This window comes from Eulemur rufifrons, chromosome 18 (genome assembly GCF_041146395.1).
Source record: "Eulemur rufifrons isolate Redbay chromosome 18, OSU_ERuf_1, whole genome shotgun sequence".
NCBI classification, from domain to species: domain Eukaryota; kingdom Metazoa; phylum Chordata; class Mammalia; order Primates; family Lemuridae; genus Eulemur; species Eulemur rufifrons.
In genome coordinates, this window is record NC_091000.1 from 53369070 (window position 1) to 53382374 (window position 13305).

The following is a 13305-nucleotide window of genomic DNA, read 5'->3' on the forward strand; positions in this document are numbered from 1 at the left end:
GCAAAGGCCACCTGCTGGTAGATTCCTTCCTACTGGGGGGAGGGCAGCCTTTTGTTCTCTTCAGGCCTTCAACTGATTGGATGAGGCCCACCCACATTACGGTGGGCACTCTGCTTTACTCAAAGTCCACTGATTTAAGTGCAAATCTCATTCAGAAATACTTTCACAGAAACATCCAGAATAATATTTTACCGAATATCTGGGTTTTGTGGCCCAGCTAGACTGACACATACAATTAACCACCAGATGTGATTTAATCATTGTTTAGTAGGCAGTGACTGGTTACTTTCTAGGCACTCTGATGGTATTGCTTCCAAAGAGGAAATATTTATCTTACTGTAATATGTTTTACCTAGACAAATATTTAGGCAAAAATAACACAAGACTGGCAAATTTTGATGTCAGGGAGGTAATATTTTCCTCTTCTGTTTCAACTCTAATTCAAAAAATGATGTATATTATAACATAAAATCAGAATTTATGCTAGGAATGGGGAATTATTTTCTTTTTGGTGTTTTATACCCAGAAAGGGGAAATTCAGCATGGTTATATAGTAAGCAAATAATTTAATATTTTTATTTAATTCTTTTGAATATAGTATTCATTTATAAAGGTTAATTGTCAAATGTGAAGAATTCGGTGAAAAACTCTCACACTCATTCTTCTCCTCATGTTTATTCCTCTCTCCTACACCATCTAGGAAGCTTTTTAACTTAGTTTTTTGGGTCTGTTTTCAGAGTTTCTCTATGCGATTATAAACAAATACAAATACAAGTGTGCGCTTTTATTTTTGACCCTGTAAAATTTCCATTTTTAATGTAAAGAAAAAATATTTCACTCAGACTTTAAGATTAGAGTATGTGAACTTTATTCATTAAGTACAATAAATTAAAATTACAATTTATGTTTTAAATTTTAGTTGCCTAAAATGTTCACACATGAGGGAAGTAGGAAAGAGGAAGAAAATATAGAAGAGAAAGAGAAAGAGGAAAAATCAAGGCAGACACAGCAAGAGAACGCCGGAAACACGGACTATGTCAGAAGCTACATCTGTATCTGTCACAGAGCATCCAAACCAGGGAAGCCACATTCTGAGGCAGATAAATCCTTTGTGGATCTTTGTGGACTTTTGCGGACTTAATGGATCTTTGTGGACTAATGGCCTCATAGTCTGGTCTTCTAAGATATTACTACAAAATAACCTTAAACAGACCCATTGAATTTTGTTCAATAGTATGTATCAGTGCTGCCTCTTGGTACTACTCAAGCAGGCTCTTACATGGAAAGAAAATTGTGCATATTTTTTAGCCCTTGGCAGAAGGAACAAGAAGGTAAATACTAGCTCATTAAAACTATGGCAAATAATGAGGTAGTAAATGCTCTGTCACTAGAAGAATTCAAGACCAGGCTGTAGTCCACCTCTTAGACATACTACAGAGGGGATTCAGGACAAGAAGGGAGAATGCAGACTGGACTCCATCAAGAAAGGATTCATTCATCTTGGCTCCTTGTATGGAATATAGCACTTAAAAGTTCAAACATGAAATTCAAACACAGTGTCATTTTCAAAAGGCTTGTAATTAAGACTAAACCGACAAGTTTATTCATTTTTGTTATTGTTTATTATGACCATATATGTCATTGTTTTGTTAATTATAAGAGTCACTACTATTTATCTTTAGCCTTAATATGTATTAGAAAATAATAAACTTAGAAAGGAAAGCGGTATGTTAGTGCCAACTGCATGGAGAAGGCCTGGGCATTGTTGAGCCTGTCCCTAAGGTGTAAATGAATGGTCAAGCTCACAGACAAACCAGGCCTTCCCCCTCTGACCAGTACCAGATAGAAATTACGGGGCAATCATTCAGTGGGGCAGAAGATTTTTTTGGAAAGTCTAGTGGAGTCCACATTGATTATAGATAACGCAAAGTCAAGGTTTCAGTTTTGATTAATATCATTCTCATAGCACAGAACTGTTGGAATTTGTTGGTGCAGTTGAATTTTTGGACGTGAGATGATGGGTTTTCCTGTGTATAAACTCTATTTTGGTAAAGTTGTCAGTGCAAAACTATTTAATGCATTTTCATTGGGAACATTCAGATGTTTGTTTATGCATTCTTGATACTATATAAGTAGAAATAAACAGGACAAAATTTAGTGATAAAAATGTGAAAGCTGTCCCATTTGTATGTATGCTAAGATATTTTAAAAAACAAATGCATCATACCTACATACATCAGTAAAATTCACTTATCAGTACTTATTGTTTGAGAAGGACAACATTCTTCAATGACTCACTAGAGTAATTTTTACAAAATAGTATCTTAACTAGGTAGAAATTAAGGAAATCCAAAATTATGGATTAATGGTTTGCTTAACATATCTCATCTAGGTAAGAATTTATTACCCGGATTTGCTACTTGAGACATAAAATGTTTTCTGGAAATCGTGCACATAAAAAGATAGTAGAGTACATCTGCCTAAGCAGCCACCAGGGAAACAAATAAATAGTATGTAGTCACACAACACAATCATTATCCAAACACATATTTCAGATGACTACATGGAGATATAGCTTTTGGTTGTACAGGGTAGACATGTCTGGCCCTGGGACCAAGGCTTTAGGTCTGTGGGGGGAGAGGGAGGAAAGGGCAGCCCTCTAAAAGCCTTTAAAACAGCTCGGGAAACATCTTAGGCCTCATTGTAGGTGGAAAACTGGGAACAGTGGAAATACAATGGACATATCAGAACTGAAAATGATATTCATGATCATCCAGCCCACTAGCCACCTATTTGGGGGACATCTATTCAAAGAATCCTAATTTTCAGACAGGTAAAATGGAGTTTTTGCAAGCAAAGTAGGGGTAGGCCAGGAATCTCCCCTTCCCTATCAAACAGAAGGGTAGTGTCCGGGCAGAGGTGTCTCTAGACACACAATAATAGCGATGGTAATAACAGTTATGGTGTGCTTCCTACTTACCTGCACTATGCAAATTATTTTATATGCATCAATTCATCTAATTCATAAATCCTTGTGAGATCATTATTTTCATCTTGAACTTAAACATGAGGAAACTGAGAGTGTAAATAAAAATGCCAAGAAAACTTAAGGAGTGGCTAAGCTGGGATTTGCACTCAGTACCAGGTGACACCACCTTGCTTTGTAGTGAAGTAGAGCCCAGACTGAGTGGCTTGTCAAAGGTGCTTTCTGAGCTAGTTAGTAGTGGAACTCAAACCACAACGACTTCTGCATCAGTTGCCACCTTGCAAGACTAACCCAAACTTACCTCCATCAGGGCACTGGCCTGACTTCCAACTCCTGCTCTGCCTCCCATCTGGCTGAATCTGACAGCACTCTCTTTGCTGTGTGGTCTGGACTATATCCTCATGCATTTGTGTGTTGCTACAGATATGTGCTCTCCATTTTTTCCAATAAGTATAAAGTCTAAAGATTGCATTTGGGGCTAAGATGCAAAATTTTGCAAAATGAATGCTTTTCAGCCCCGAAATCTTCATAATGAACTCCACTTCTGGGGCCCAATATTTTATACCCTACTTTATAAGCATAATATATCTCTCCAACTAGAAAGTAAGGAATTGATATGCAGATGCTTTACTTTCAGCTTAACAGAAACAAAAGGTTATAAGAAATGCTACTTAGGAATGTAAATTTTATATTATGTATACCTAAGAAGATTATGGAGAAGGGGACGGATGGAGAGACTAGTCGTAGTGTATATAAAAAATTACAATCACTCACAGTGATCAAAACCCTGTGATGTTGGTACGAGAAAAGGCAAAGAGATCAGTGGAACAGAACACACACCAAGGCTAATTGAGTATGGGACAGTGGTGGTATTTTAATTTAGCAGCTAAAGGATAATGCTGAGAAAATTGTTATCCATCGAGAAGAAAAGGGAGTTGTACCCTTTCCTCACAGCACATAGGGAAAGAATCCACATTTTAAAATATAGGGTGAATATTTAAGTATAAAAGGATAAAAATTTTTAGAAGAAAATATAATATTAGATAGCTTCAGGTGGCGAAGAGACCTTTTAAGCTAGAAAACAATCTTAAAATCTATAAACAAAAAATAAACATATGTAATATTATATTTACTTATGAGACACAAGAAAGGCAATGGATAAATTTTACAGCATGACAGAGGGTCAACATCTATAATATGTAAGAGCTCATACTCACCTTGTAAAATAAATTTAACATCTGAATAGAAAAACAAAGAGTTTGAGCAGACAATTTAGAGAAGCAAAAACCCAAATGGCCAATAAACCTAAGGAAAGAGGAACAATCTTCATAGTTATCAGGAAAATGCAAGTTGATGTGCCAATGTAATTCCATTTTTTTCCCACTCAACTGTTTGCCAAAAATTAACAAATAGCACTAAAACCCAGTGCTGGCCAGGAAATCAAAAAAGATCATTCTAACTTATTGCTGATGGGAATGAGAAACACTGTAATCTTTTGGAAAACAATCTAGTAACATCTATTTCACTGTAAATATAGGTAATTGGCCTAGGAACGCACCTGCTAGGAAGCTCCCCTACAGAAACACAAACTCAACATTTAAGTAGATATCTACAAGGTTTTTTAAGTAACATTGTTCCTAGAGGCAGTATTTGTAGTGGAAGCAACTTCAATGACTGTTGGTAGAGAAATGATTGACTAAGTGGAGGTAGACCTAACCTTGGAATATAATGCACCTATCAAAAAGAACGAATTAGAACCATATCTGTTAACCAGGGGGAATGTTCGTGGTACATTGTTAAGTGAGGAAAAAAAGGGCAAAGAAATGTATATAGTTAGTATGAATGCATTTTGAAAAAAAAAAAAAATCCCTATATATGCTTATACCTATTTACATATGTTTGTATAACTGTGAATAAAGATGTTATCTTTAACACCAAAAATTGAGAGGGAGAGATGCTAGAGAGAAAAGAGGGGGTGAAAGGAGATATAAATCAATGAAAAAGGAGAATTCACTCAAAATACAAACAAGCACATAAATAACGAGTGGACGCTAGGCAATCCTTAAGTATGCATACCTGAGGGACCAGGGAATAAAAACACTTTACCTACAGGTTGTAGGCAGAAGACCCCCTTCCAAAAAGATGCCTGTAGGTGGTACCTGGGCATTAGAATCTCTCTTACTACACAGGGTTTGTAGACGCTGCTGTTTGGAAATTCTACTGCGACTTGAAACTTCTATTCCCTTTATCCTGTTTCTCTCGGTACTCAGCATGGTGTGTGCACAGGTGGATGCTCAATAAATGGGACACTATTGTGGCAGAGGACAAGGAAACAGAGGAGGGGGGACCGCATGTGGTTCAGTCCTCCCGCGGCTGGAGTCCAGGTCACAAACACAGAGCTTGCTGGGCTTTCTGCCTGGTGGCACCAAAAAGAAGCGGAGGAAAGGCCATTCCTGGACACTCTCTCAATAGGTGTATTGATTCTTTGGACAAAAAAGTGAATTTGGAGCTGGCAAACGCTGTGTCCAGTGGCCTGGACAGAATGAGAGGGGTTGACCGAGCAGCATTTTTTTGGTCTGTGCTTTTGCCACAGGATGCAACAGCTCTGGATTTGTTTCCAGGATGGGAATCCTCGAGTCCTGGCATGTCTTTTCTGTGCGCTGTGGTATTCAGTCCCTGGCCAGAGATGGAAACCTGACAAAAACGACTATTGGGTGAAGCAGAAACTATCTTTGTGAAGACAGCTGAACTGTATGGGGACACTCTGCCTATGGCAACAGTGCTGGAGCCAAAGCCTCCTCTTTCTATAGCATCGCGTTCCTCTCCCTCCTCCACTTTCCCTTTTGTGCAGTAGGCTGAGCTCATTCGCTTGGCTTCTTTTCATTGCCAGTTTCAATTCGGCCAGTAAACTGAACGTTGTCTGAAGAGGAGAAGAAGAAGAAAGAGTGCTATAAAAAAACCAAATAAAACAGGAGGGAAAGCATGAGACGGCAATTCCTTCCAAGTTATTATGCTGGAGAGACCAATGGTCAGTGGTTCACCTCTCTTGCTGAGGATGGTTCAGTCCTATGTTCTCTCTCCTTTGTTCAGGCTCATTTTCCTCCTGCTGCCTACTGGAGAGACATCTCTGTTGGGCAACTCTCCGCAGTGGCCCAAGTGAATGAAAATGCAGGTCCAGTTTCTTCAAGTTCTACCAGAACATGCAAATGAATGCACAGACACACATACCCATACGTGCTCCTGCACACACACACACATGCATGCTCTCTCTCACACCCACACCCACACACACACACATGCAATACACACACACACACACACACACACACAGTGGTTTTATTGTCAGTGTTCCAAGAGAAAATGAGTTCTTCTCTCACAATTTTCCAGTCGTATGACACAAGGCAGATGATGGATTAAAAGTTCTTAACTCAATGTGGATAAAATCGACATAGTTTTGTAGCTTTGGGAAGATCTTTCAAAAATTTTCAGTACTAACCCCCTGTGGTTGAATTCTGAGTTGCTCTGAGGTGGCTCAGCAGAAGCCACTGGTTTTCAGAGATGTCTGTGTCAGTGTCCTAGGGCTGCCATCACACATTATCACAGTCTGGGTAGTTGAAAACAACAGTAATTTATTCTTTCATGGTTCTCAAGGCCAGAAGTGAAAAAAAAAAAAAAATCAAGGTGTTGGCAGGGCCATGCTTCTTCCAAAGGCTCTAAACAAGAATCTCTCCTTACATTTTCAAGCATCTGGTGGTTCCAGGTGTTCCTTGGCTTGTGGGTGCATCACTCCAATCTCTACCTCCATCTTCCCATGGGCCTCTCCTCCCTCTGTCTGTGTCTTCTCTTCTCTTTCTTATAAGATACCCGCTACTGGATTTAGGTCCCATCTGGTTAATACAGAATGGTCTAATCTTGAGATTCTTAACTTGATTTCATCTGCAGAGATCCTTTTTTCCTTAAGGTCACATTCACACATTCTGGGAGTTAGAACTTGGACATATCTTTTTTGGGGGGTGAGGGAGACCATCCATCCTGTTGCAATGTCCAAAAGCAAGATATGGCATTCTCCCATTCAAAATCCAGTCCTGGCTTTTCATTGCACAATTACAAATGCATTTCTGTGATTTATGAGACTTTGCCAATCTGGTCTTCTCCGTAGCTCTCCAATGTCTCTTACCGTGCTCCAGCTACAGGGTTCTTCCTTCAGTTTCTCAAGCAGGCCAAGTGCTTTTCTTCCTCAGGCTCTTGTGTATACTGCAACCTCTGCCTAGAATCCCTTCACCCCTGCTCTTCAGTGAGCTGGCTCCATTTCTTTTGTTATCTCTCAGCTTAAATATCATATGTAAAGTAGGTCTTCACATCATCGTCTATATTAGCAACTCCTTAATTATTTCATCATGATTTAAAATAATTTATTAGTTTATTGTCTGACTCTAGACTAGGAGTTCTATGAGCTCTGTCATGGACTTTATCTATCTTTATCATTGTTTTAGACCCCAAATCTAGCACATAGTAAGCAATACTTACGTATAGAGTGAATAAATGAATGAACTGAAGATGCTCTTAGTTTGGGAGATGCTCAGATGGTACCCAGGGTGGTGGCAATACTTCATACACACTTGAACTGTGTCAAAGCCTTGGATCATTGAAGCATGAAGCCATTTCTTATCACATGTACCAATGAGGCTATCATAACAGGTTAGCAAACTGTTCAGAGGTTTCTGCCTGTGTGATGGGTTAGCATTATGTTGGAAGAAACTTCTCAGGCAGCAAAAGCCAGAGAGTGACGGGGCTGTGTTAAAGGCTGAAGCTCTCCAACTCTTGCCAGTTTCCTTTGCTGTCTTTCCCAGGAAACCAGAGCTTTGTGGTCTCTGTCTCCAGAGAGCTACCCGGAGAAAACTGCATTAACTCTCACAGAGAAGCATTCCTTTTCAGCTCGTCCCTGGAAGACACATGTGTGACAGGATATAAAAAGGGATGTTTCCTACTGCCTTCAGTTTTTGGCTAACACCCCACAACTGAGGACAGTACGTCCCAGCACCTCCACCTCATGGGACAGCAGCCAACGGGGCTGCCAGGCTCCCCTTTTAGGGGTTGTTAAGAGTTACCAGGTTTGTCTTTTAACCCTCACCCCACAACCCATGAAGCCCATTTAAGCTAAATCCTAGAATTCATGGAAAAAGTAATAAATGAGTACTCCTTCATTTGAGGAGTAATGAGGGACCATCCTACGGGGGTACCGGAGCCTGGAAGGAGGAGCTGCGAGGGGGAAGCTCTCCAGGGACCCAGGTGAGAGAAAGAAGAGCAGGTGCGGGAGGTGAGGGCCAGGCTGGGCTGCTGGAGAGCAGAGGCTGCAAATGGGAATTGGAAGGGCATCAGCATTCTGACACCTGAAAATGAGTCCTAGCTATTAAACTGGGACTGTGCCGAGTGGGAAAGAACGCTAAGGGATCTGCAGCCGACACGCTGTCAAGGGGAGGAGAGGAGGTGTTTGAAGGAGGGTGTTTGAAAGCTGTGGTTCAAAAAGAAAATAAAAACCACCGCCTGTGGATTCCCCATGGAAATATTCTAGTGGCAAAACTGGAATTTGAACTCTGGTCTGCCTTACTCCAGAGCCCCAAGGTTTTAGTCACTCTGCTCTGCTGTCATTGTCTATAAAAACATATGCACCTGTATGTTCTGTTTGCTGGAAGAGGAGGATTTACAGGGAAAAATATTCTGGATTCTTTAAGAAATACGTATAACCTGTCATCGGGTTCTGTGCAAAACACGAAAAGACTTGATCCTCCTGGTGCTTCCATTGCTCACAGCCTGCCTGGGAGGAGAAACCTGTGCAGAAGCTCTCCCCTGCCTGAGGATCCCTTGGAAGTCTCAGGGCCTCGCCTAAGTTAGGAACCTGGGAGTGCAGGGTGGGAGGATTTTGGGGCATGTCCAAGGTGCGAGTTGGCTTTTGCTCATGTTTGTGAAACAGCCGGAGAAGGACTCCATCACATCACTTGTGTTCCATCTACTTCTGGGCCAGGTAGATGTCAAGGTGCTGAGGGACTGCAGTGCCCAGGGGAGGAGTGGTGGTCTGTAGGGAACCTGGGTGGTGGCAAAGGCGTTCTGGCTGGGAGGCAGGGGCTGGCACTCTCTAGAAGTGTGATCTTAGGCAACTCATTTCACCTCGTTGGGCTTCAGTTTCCTTTCAGAAATCCCCAACCTTTTTGGCACCAGGGGCCAGTTTCATGGAACATAATTTTCCATGGTAGGGGGGTTGGATGGAGGGGAGGTGGAGCTTAGGAGGTGATCCGAGAGATGGGGAGCGGCTGTAAATACAGATGAAGCTTGGGTAGCTTGCCCACCACTCACCACCTGCTGTGTGGCTCCCCGGTTCCTAAGTTTCGTGGAAGAGACTTTTCCACCCACAGGGGGTAATGGGGTAGTGGAGGGTGGGGTAGGGGAGCTCTGCAGCTTGTTCCCTAACAGGCCGTGGACTGATATCAGTCTGCAGCCCTGGGGTTGGGGACTGCAGCGTGAAAATGAGGCAGCTGAATTGATGTCTGAGGTCCTTCCCAATTGTAAGATCTGTGATTCTGTGAGATAGTGGGGAATGGATTGAGCAAGGGAGGAGTGGAGGCAGGAAATGAGCGAAGCATAAATGAAGCATTCAAGGCAAAGTGCAGCTAAAAGAAAGAAAAGTTAATCATTGACTTTCTAGCCCTGTTAGCATTCTATGCTAAAGAAACAAACTACAAAGAGAAAGCAGATTTGTGCCCACTTGGACAACTTGTAGCAGAGAAAGAAGCAAAAGAAACTTAAACAACAGTCTTGTCATTAAATACAAGATTCACAATATCCAGGAGTTCATATGTTTCTTGCATCTTCAAGGAGACCCAGCATGCTTGGAAAATTGCCTGATAAATATGCCACATCGCTTTGCACAGGTTCAAACACATCCCTAATCATGTCAGCGTTTTGATGCTTCCTGGGGCCCTTCTCTTTCTTATTAGCATTTTTCAGAATGTTGTATGACTACAGTCTATGAGTCAGACCCTCCCCCTGTCCCCAGATTATGAGGGGCTGGGGAGAGAGAGGTGACAGGGCAATGAACTTGGAGGAGACTCACCCCCCAGCCCCACATTCTTCTGGGGACTAGAAAAGTCTATGTCTTCCTTGGTGAAAGCTGGGGTGACGACCCCTTCAGACGCTGTCTGCGGAGAGGTGGAGGTCACAGGCTGCAGGGTAGGGGGCACTCATCTGAAAGACCCTTGCTGCCAACTCCATCTCTGTCCTTGAAGACACTTTTTTTTTTTTTTGCTTCTACAGACACTTGCAGGCACCCTGGTGAGTTGACCCCAGGGACTCACATCTTATTTTGAGACCGGCTCTCTGGCTGTCACATGCGCTTCAACTGAGCCCCCTCCTTTCATGAGAATGACCTAGAGATGACCCTCCCAAGGAGACAGTGTGTCTCTGATGTTTGGCAGAACAGATAACTATAGTCTATTCTCGAGAATAGTGGGGAGAGGTGGTGAAGAAACACAAGCACATGGGTGCCTCCGAGCAGCTATTCAGGAGATGTGAAACTAAACACACTGGTTTAATTAAAAAAGAAATTTTTTATTGATACAGACAGATGTCCACATTTTCAGGGTATGTGTGATAATGTAATATTAATACATGCACGTAATTTGTAAAGATCAAATCAGTATAACTGGGATATCCATCACCTTAAATATTTGTCTTTCTTTCCTTTATGCCAGAAACATGTTCATTATTCTTCCCTTGCTATTTTGAAAGAAACAAAAACAAAAACACCAGTTCGATAAAATAGATCAGAACAGGACAAGGCTTCCACGCTGTTTGAGAAGAAAATGAGGAGGAAACAAAAGGTTTTAATTTGAATTGATGGGGACTGATAGCTCCTTGTGACCAACCAATAAGTAGATTTGAAAATAGAGACAGAATTTTTGAAAAATCTACTTAAAGTAACCCTGGGTTTGAGACTTTAATGGAGATATCCAGAGGAAATTAAGTAGTTACGATCTCTCAATCTGCAGAAGGCTAGAAAATGTATTGATCCTCCGTATAAGCAAATGCAGGTTCATCAGCACGAACTCATTTATACTGTCTGCAAGCAAGTCATCTCTTTTACAGGTAAAATGATTCAAAGGGGTCTCAGGACTAGGAATTTGGTGCTATCAAGCAGGATGGGGCTGGGAGGGAAGAGGTAGCAAAAGGAGATCTTTCGAAGTCTCCTGTTGTGATCTAATATTAAGATCCTGAAAGTCTGCACCAGGAATGGTTGCATTGGAGCTGAAGAAGAATTTACTATAGATCAAAAAAGCATACAACTGTGGATCTTTCAGAGAAGCTCCTCAAAGAAAAAGAAAAAAATTGGCAAAATGTGGGAAAAAATACGTGCCACAAATACAATGCACAAAAGCATATATTCTAAGTAAATATCTAAAAAGTGTATTTGAAAGAGCAAAAAAGACACTGAGACCCTCAGCAGCAATATGGGAGAGGAAGTAGGGGGAAATTTCACATAGAGAAAATATAAATGGGTTAGTAAACCTGTGAAAATGTTTAACCTCACTTATAGATAATGGACTGAGCGTTTCCACAGTGAATGTGTCAGCAGTCATATTATCTAAAAAACGATAATGTTCATACACTGGTGTGTGCCTTAGTCAGCATAACTTTTCTGAAAAGAAATTTGCTGATATATATCAAAAGACTTTAAAACATTTTCACCCTTTGATTCCATTCTACTTTTCAGTGTCTGTCCCAAAGAAATAATAAGCGATGTAGATTTCTTTGTTTAACAAGATGGTATTTGGAATAGCATGAGTAAGGAAAAGAGGAACCTACCAATGTCATGTCCAATTTTGGGGATTCGTTGAATAAATTATGGTATATCCCATCATATGATGAACTATTCAGAAATCATGAAGATTGTATCTTTTTAAGTGAAAATATTTCTACATAATGCTAATACATACTTTTATGTAATGTTTTATATAGTTATTTCACAGCATGATCACAATTATTAATATTTATACATAAACATATACGTGGTGAATATGCATAAAAAGAAGATATGATAGAAAAAATTGAATTCTACATTTCCATAATCTGTTACATAAAATAATGTGTGGACGCCATTTCTAACAAGGATAAATGGGATAGAATAATAGGTCTTGCTGTTTTGTGTATTATAGTATGCCATTGAAACTGTTTGCTCTGATATCTCTTATCTCCAAAACCAAACCAACTAGCTATTGTGGTAGGTAATTTTTTTTCTAATACATCTGCTGCACCTGTGATACAGTAAGCAATTTTGAGCAAATTATTTCATGTCTCTAAGCATGAGTTTCCTCATCTTTAAAATGGAATCTATAATAGCATATAACATTCCCAGTTTTTGGAGCTATATTTTTTTTATACACCAATGACAGACTATAAAATGCTAACATAGCATTGTTTTACATTTTTGATATCTATGTAAGTAGAAAATACCTTGTGTGGTTTCCAATTTGCATTTCCTGATCCCTAGTAAGGTTGATGTGATTTCACATGTTTATTAGTGAATTGAAATTCTTCTGTGATTTCTGTTTTTTATGATTTCTAGGCATTCTTTATACATTCTGAATAGGAATTTTTGTTATGTTGTAAACATTTAATCAATTTCTTTACTTCCCTTCAACTTTATCATACGGAAGTTCGCATCATGTAGAAGTTTAAATTTTTAATGTATTTAACCCTGCCTGTCTTCTGCTGTAAATTTACTATAGAAAGAAATTCTGACCTCCAAATCCTAGAAATGTTTGCTACATTTTTCTTACACTTACATAGTTAGGTTTTTTGCTTTATAAATCTGTGAGTGTAGAGCTCCAGGTGCATTCCATGAACATGCAGCACCAGCATTAGCTTAGGGTTTTTAGAAATGCAGATTCTTGGGCCTCACCCCAGACCTCAGGTCTGCAATGTACAACATCTTCCTATGCACACTAAAGTTTAAGAGGAAATAATTTTGTTTGTGAGATAAAGTTATGATACTATGTTTTGCTGCTTCTGTAGTCAATTGGTCCAACACCATTTAGCACTGCATTTGCTTGGATTGCCACTTTTGTCCTACACTCTATCCCAAGCCCCCAGAACCAATGCAGAAGAGGATAATGAGATTCTAGAGAGGTGAAATCCTTTATATTCTTTCAGTACTCAGTAGATCAAATAGAAAACTCTAAAACGTATGTCTACCACAAGCGTTAATTATGCAGGTGCAATCAGAGGAAACAGGAAGAGTGATGTGTTTCAGATACGTGTAGTTTGGG